At 45.8% G+C, this 6,234-nt stretch overlaps 1 non-coding gene across 1 annotated transcript; it reads left to right on the forward strand.

The window, feature by feature from the left end:
- Nucleotides 1–4,001: 4,001 nt before the first annotated feature.
- Nucleotides 4,002–4,073, forward strand: TRNAC-GCA. The gene has a single exon. It is a non-coding gene; the product is annotated as a tRNA-Cys (tRNA).
- The last annotated feature ends 2,161 nt before the right edge of the window (nt 4,074–6,234 follow it).

The following is a 6,234-nucleotide window of genomic DNA, read 5'->3' on the forward strand; positions in this document are numbered from 1 at the left end:
TAAAAGAACTGCCTTTGCAGTTTCCAAGGAAAAAAGTTTCATTTTAACCAATTTTTTTCTGAAGTCCAAGGAATATCATGGCCATCCTCCATCAAAAAGTCATCTTTCTTTTATGTAATCATAGTTTCATGCCTAAATTATAGACCAACTCATGCTCAAATTGGCTCTGCTATCAGGGGCAGATCAGCTAGCTGATAAAAAGCTTGGATTGCCCCTCTGGAGGAAAGTGAGACCTTGGTCCCACGAGAAGAATCTGAGGGCTTAAGGGAATTTGCAGGAGTGGGGAAAGCTTGGTCCATCCTACATGTACCATAATCTTAAATAATGCTTATTTACTTTACAGAAGTAAAAACAGATGATAAAAACAAATATAAATCACTGAAAGGTAAATAAATTCATCATCTGTGATTGAAAGCTGCATTCTAAGAAAAATTTGTTCTCTTAACCTAGTAAGGAGACTAAATTCCAGTCTGGTACCAGCTTACCAGATAACAAACAAAAACCGTTGTTTATGGGTGAGCTTAGGAAAGTCTTTTCCATGTATCTTGAAGTAGCAGTATTTTTGCAAATGCATCAGTGTGAAACCATGGAAGGCATGTTTACAACCTGATTAGATAGAAATTGACAAAGTAAATCTGGTCACTGCTGTGACTTGAAACACTTTAATATGATAACTAGAATTATAACTGACAGCATTTTACCAGGACATATCAGATTTTCATGGATGTCACATAGTTTCTAGGATATCTACATTAGTAACTGAAGGAGTCTTTGGGCTTAGGAAAGAAAACAACAGTCTCAAAGGCCCTTGCTTGTATCATTTAACTTCAGAGAAAACAAAATCGAACTTTAGGTCCCACCCTGAGGCTCCAGGCCAGTTGTATCTATCTGGAACTTATCACCCCCTGCCCAGGGGACTTATCACCCCCTGACCAACTACAAATGCTATCTCTCTCTCCTTCTTTTCTGCCTCAGCACAAACTATACCTTACAGTAACATCCACCATATAACTTGGGAAGATTCATCACTCCTTCTGACAGCACTTCCCATGTAGTTTAACATGCCAAACGAACTCAGGTTGTTTAATATCTCTCTTTGGGAGGTCTCAGGGGCCCTCTGAAGCATCCCAAAGTTAGCTAGAAGTCAATTATTTAGGAAGGTTTGTTCATAAATATCGAAAGGGTTTATAACAGTCAGGTAGGCTGTGAAACAATATTTATCCACTTAGCCAAAGTTAACAAAAGATTTCAAAGGTAAATCTAGGATAGATCATTTAAGAGGTAAAGAAACTTAAAATCCACTAGCAAAGGCAGTTCAACATCTCAAGAAACCTTGTACTAGGCACAAACTCTTTTCTGGGGGTCCACTTTCCATAAAACCTCCTTATCCCATTCTGTACCCATTCCTTTGCTTCTCCCATCCTGAAACTGCCACCTGTAAGTCAGAACTACTTCTTTTTCCTTCATAAAATGCGATTTCATTCCTTGTACCTTCTTTAATAACAAGTCATACATTTTTCCTTAAGCAACAAAGAACTGACTTTCATATTGGCATTTTACAGATTGGTGAACTGATTGGTATCAGTGATACTATCTAAAAAAAAAATTGCTTTCTTACACTGCACATCTCAGCATGGCACCAGACACTATTCATGGATAGTCAAAATCTCTTTAGAGTTTCTGTGTAAGAGGAAGGTCCTATCAAGTAGTGAATGTTTCAGAACCTTAATTTATGAAATGACCTAGCTATTCAATACACTGTCATCACTTGTTTTTAGCACAACCATAGAAATTCAGGTAACCAAAATCTGGAGAAACTATTGTAAGTTCAGTTCCGTTCAGTTGCGTCTGACTCTTTGCGACCCCATGGACTGCAGGCTGCCAGGCTTCCCTGTCCATCACCAACTCCCGGGGCTTGCTCAACCTCATGTCCATCGAGTCAGTGATGATATCCAACCATCTTATCCTCTGTTGTCCCCTTCTCCTCTGCCTTCAATCGAGACTACTATAGACAGATATTTTAAAGTATAATTATTTGTAATAGTTTATCTAAAAGCTCATATCTCATTTACATTTTTTAGGAGTTTTTTTGTTTGTTTGTTTTTAGAGGAACTTTCTCTGTTGACCAGTTTGTGAGAGATATAACAATATAGCAATATTTAACTTATAATAAACCTAGGCACTATGAAAAGTTTATGCTTAATGTTAATGACTCTTAGACATGTCTATATTAGAGTAGTGAAAAAAATAAAATACTAGATATTTAATATTGACTATTTCCCAATTCACATGAATGCAAAATTCATTTAGGTCAATTTTTTTCTTGTATTTAGAGCTATTTGACTTGTGAGGGCTTCCTTTTCTTTAGATTATTTAAATAAGAACTCACTTACAACTTCAGCAATATTATAAAAAAACAGAAGACTCACACTGAGACATACATAAATCCACACAGAGATCTTCTAGTTTTCCACATAAGATTTAAAATATCTCTTTGACTTCCCTTTATTTGGGGGGGAGGGGGGTGTTGAAGTTCTCATTTGCCCAAGGCTGAGGTCTCAGGCAAAGTGGGCATTGTTTTCTAAGAAAATGGTTAACTTCAAGCTTTGCCCTAGGCAGGCCTTTTTAACAAGCTATATTTTTAATTGCATATGCAAAAGAACCAGCTTTACAGTTTCCAAGATAATTTTTTTTTATTTTAACCAGTTTTCTCTGGTTCTATAGAATATCATGGCCATCCTAGGTCAGGTCATCTTTCCTTTCTGTAGTCATAGTTTTATCCCTGAATTATAGACAGATCAGCTGACAAGTTTTCCGTAGTTGAACTTGCAGAAGGATCATTAATGTGGTCGGTTCTGAGAGCGGCGCGGTGGTCTCTCCTCGCCCTGCTTGGCTCCTGAGCCTCTCCTCCACCCCAGCGGCGCCGGATGGGAAGGTAAGGGAGGGAAAGACGTCTGGAAGGCGCCGCGCGCCGGGCGGGCTGTCGGTCCGGTGGCATTTCCGGTGGTAGGGGAAGAGGGGCCGCGGGAGAAGGTGGGGGGCGGCGTGCAGAGTGCGGGTCTGGTGGGAAAGACGGCTCTCCTCCGCCTTCCCGCCCGCCCCTCCATCCTCGGCCGGGCGCCCCGCCACCCTTGCCCCGCGCCCGGTGGCGGCGTCTCCGGTGTCCCTCTTCCGCCCGACCTCCCCGCCAAGTTCCCTCGAGGTTGGGTCCGAGGGTTGGGGTGGGGTGGGGTGGGGTGGGGTGGGGTGGGGAGGGTGGTGGGAGGTGCTCAGCGCGCCCCCACCCCACCGCAGGCGCCTTGCCCGAGGCGCCGGCCATGGCTGCCTTCCCCCCAGCCGCAGACCGCACAGCGCGGATCCTCCGGTCGCGTCTTGCGGGCTGTGCGGCGTGACGGCTGGCGGCTCCCCATCGCTGGGCCGCTTGCCTGCCCGACGCGTTCTGCCGCTGGCCCTGGACCTGTTTGCCTCAGCCGGTCGTCGTCCGCTGCTCTGGGCCTGCCGCGCGGTCGCCAGACACCTCCTCACGCCCTCCGAGCCTCCGGGCTTGCTCCCGGCCACCCCTCCCCACGCCTCGCGCGGCTGTCTTGTCTCTCGCCCTCTCACCTCTGTCGTGTCCCTGCCCGCTTGGGGCCACGCTTCCCGTCCTCTCTGCCCTTGGTGGTGGAGGGAGGAGGGTGCCTGGGCCGCGGGCGCGGGTAGGGGGCCCCGGTGGTTGAGGGGAGAGGACGGGGTCCTGGGGGAGCAGCCGCACCGGTGTAGGAGGTGGTGGGGGAGGGCTCTGCCCGTTTCGGGGGGTATGTGGGGGTGGTCTTTTGGCGTCGGCGGGGACCTCCGGGCGGCGGTCGACCGGTGCACTGGGGGCCCCCATGCGGCCCGGCAGGGTCGAGGCCCGCGGGCGGGGACGCGGCGGCGGTGGTGGTGGTCGAAATCCGGCCGGTGGCCCGCAGGGCGTGCCTTGCGCCTCGCCCGCCTCCCCCTTTCCAGGTACCTAGCGAGGGGCTTCCCTGGTGGCTCAGATGGGAAAGCGTCTGCCTGCAGTGCGGGAGACCCAGGTTCGATCCCTGGCTTGGGAAGATCCCCTGGAGTAGGACTTGGCAATCCACTCCAGTATTTTTGCCTGTGAAATGCCATGGACAGAGGAACTTTGTGGGCTACAGTCCATGGGGGTCACAAAGAGTTGGACACGACTGAGCGACTGAGCAGGAGCACAGGATAAAGGTTGTTTTCAATGCTGAATTAGTCCCTCTAGAATGTGTGCTTCGTTGGACTTCACGGGCAGTTCAGGGGTTAAGACTCCATGCTTCCAATGCAGAGGGCGGGGCGCAGGTTTCGTCCTTGGTTGGGGAGCTAGGATCCAAAAGGTAAAAAATAAATAAATAAATAAATAAAAGGAAGAATGTGTGCTTCCTAACATGTTTTTGTTAGTCTGCTGGACAAGTGGATGTTTGGGGCAGGTGGTACCTTGCTGAAAGCTGAGTGCTCTTCTGGCAAGGCCATCCAGATACAGATAGAAAATGGTAGAGCCGGTATTTGAACCTAGGAAACTGAATTCCAAAATCTCTTTTCTTAAGAGATTTCGTTGTGCTGTATTGAGGATATTTGTACTTTTTTGTGTTGCTACAAGTGTCACTGAAGTTTGTAACTGGAAATGAGATGCAATCTAGTGGACCACAGTCAGCACAGTACGTGTATGATGCTTAGACCGTTTAGGATAGAGGATGAAAGTCAAATATCTACACCCCCCCTCAGGGAGGAAGACTGCTCAGGTATGGTCATAGTGAGTCACGAGGGCTGTCATGAGCTGGAGAATATATACCTGCTTGTTGATGTGCTCAAGGGATCAACCATGTACAAACATGTCAGGGTTTTTGCCAACAGGCGCCAGAAATCTAGATTTTAATGTGAAGTGTCCACTTTCAAACAACGCCATGATGTTAATGACCTTGCTCTGTCCGTTAATGGTTAGATAGAATTCCAATATAATACAGGCTAGGTATCCCTTCAGGAATGCATCCACCCCCCACCCCCCCACCCCCAACACTCTGAGCTTAAAACAATTAAAGCTAACTTTTAGCTCATGCTACTTACTTGGTCAGTGTGGGTCAGCAGGGGTCTCTGCCCTTTCCTGTCTCAGAGACCCAGTCTGAGGGAGGCTTTATTTGCACAGACATTTTGCATAATAAGTACAGTGGCCAGGAGGGGAATGTGTGGCTTACACGCTGACCCTTGAAGCATCTAACAGAAGTGACAGAGACACTTAGATGCATATTTCGCCGGCCAAAGATAGTCAGTGATCACACTTCCTTTCCAAGGGAGTGGGGAAGTGCAGTCCTCCATGGGCTGGATACTTATGAATATTCCTAATGGCTACCACAGCTCCATCTACTCTGATTTTTCCAGGCAGAAATGTTGGAAGTTTTTGTAATGTAGAATTCAATTTTCAGAGATCTCTAAGAGAAGTTGACTCAAAAAATGATTTGTTTCTTGAAGGATTCAATTTGACTGATCTGGAAAATTCACACTTTGCTCCATCTGGAGTAAAGTCCCTTACTTAAACACTGACGTCTATGAACAGATTAGGAAATCATAGGCTGGATCTATGAAATAATCCTTCACAGAAGTGACGATTTACATATCAGTGTTTATTCCCCAAAGCACTGCTCATATAGCTTCACTTTTCATTTATATTATCTCCTATCTTGTGTAACTTGTCTCATCAACTGCACTGCAAAATAGGAATCCCATCTGATTAATTTAGACTCTGTTATGCCTGGCTCCACAGACATTGGCTATGTGGATGTTAATTAATTGTATTGGTGTTTATCAATTAGTGATTTTTAAATCATCACAGCTAGCAATCTTGACTTCAGGAGAAGTCAGCGAACTTGAAAATACGTCTGGCAATTCTTAAAAAGTTGCTCATCGTTGATTATGATGAGATCTGAGGGCCAATATTCACTAGTCCCTCAATTTCAAGGGCAGTTTAGGCTTATCCCCTACGAATCACAGGGCGATCAGATATTTTCAGATATTATTTTTCTGTGATGTTTTCACATTTTTTGTTTGTTGGTTTGTTTGTTTGTTTTGGACTGCAAGATTTGGATGAATTGTAAATTTAAAAATTAAGAAAGAAATGTCAGTGCTCAGGAAGCTATTTGATTGCCCAAGATCCTGCAAGGCTCTCAACACCCTTTACTTAAAACAAGCCCATCCTCGCTCCTAAACCCACAGCCT

This window comes from Cervus elaphus, chromosome X, assembly GCF_910594005.1.
Source record: "Cervus elaphus chromosome X, mCerEla1.1, whole genome shotgun sequence".
NCBI classification, from domain to species: Eukaryota; Metazoa; Chordata; class Mammalia; order Artiodactyla; family Cervidae; genus Cervus; species Cervus elaphus.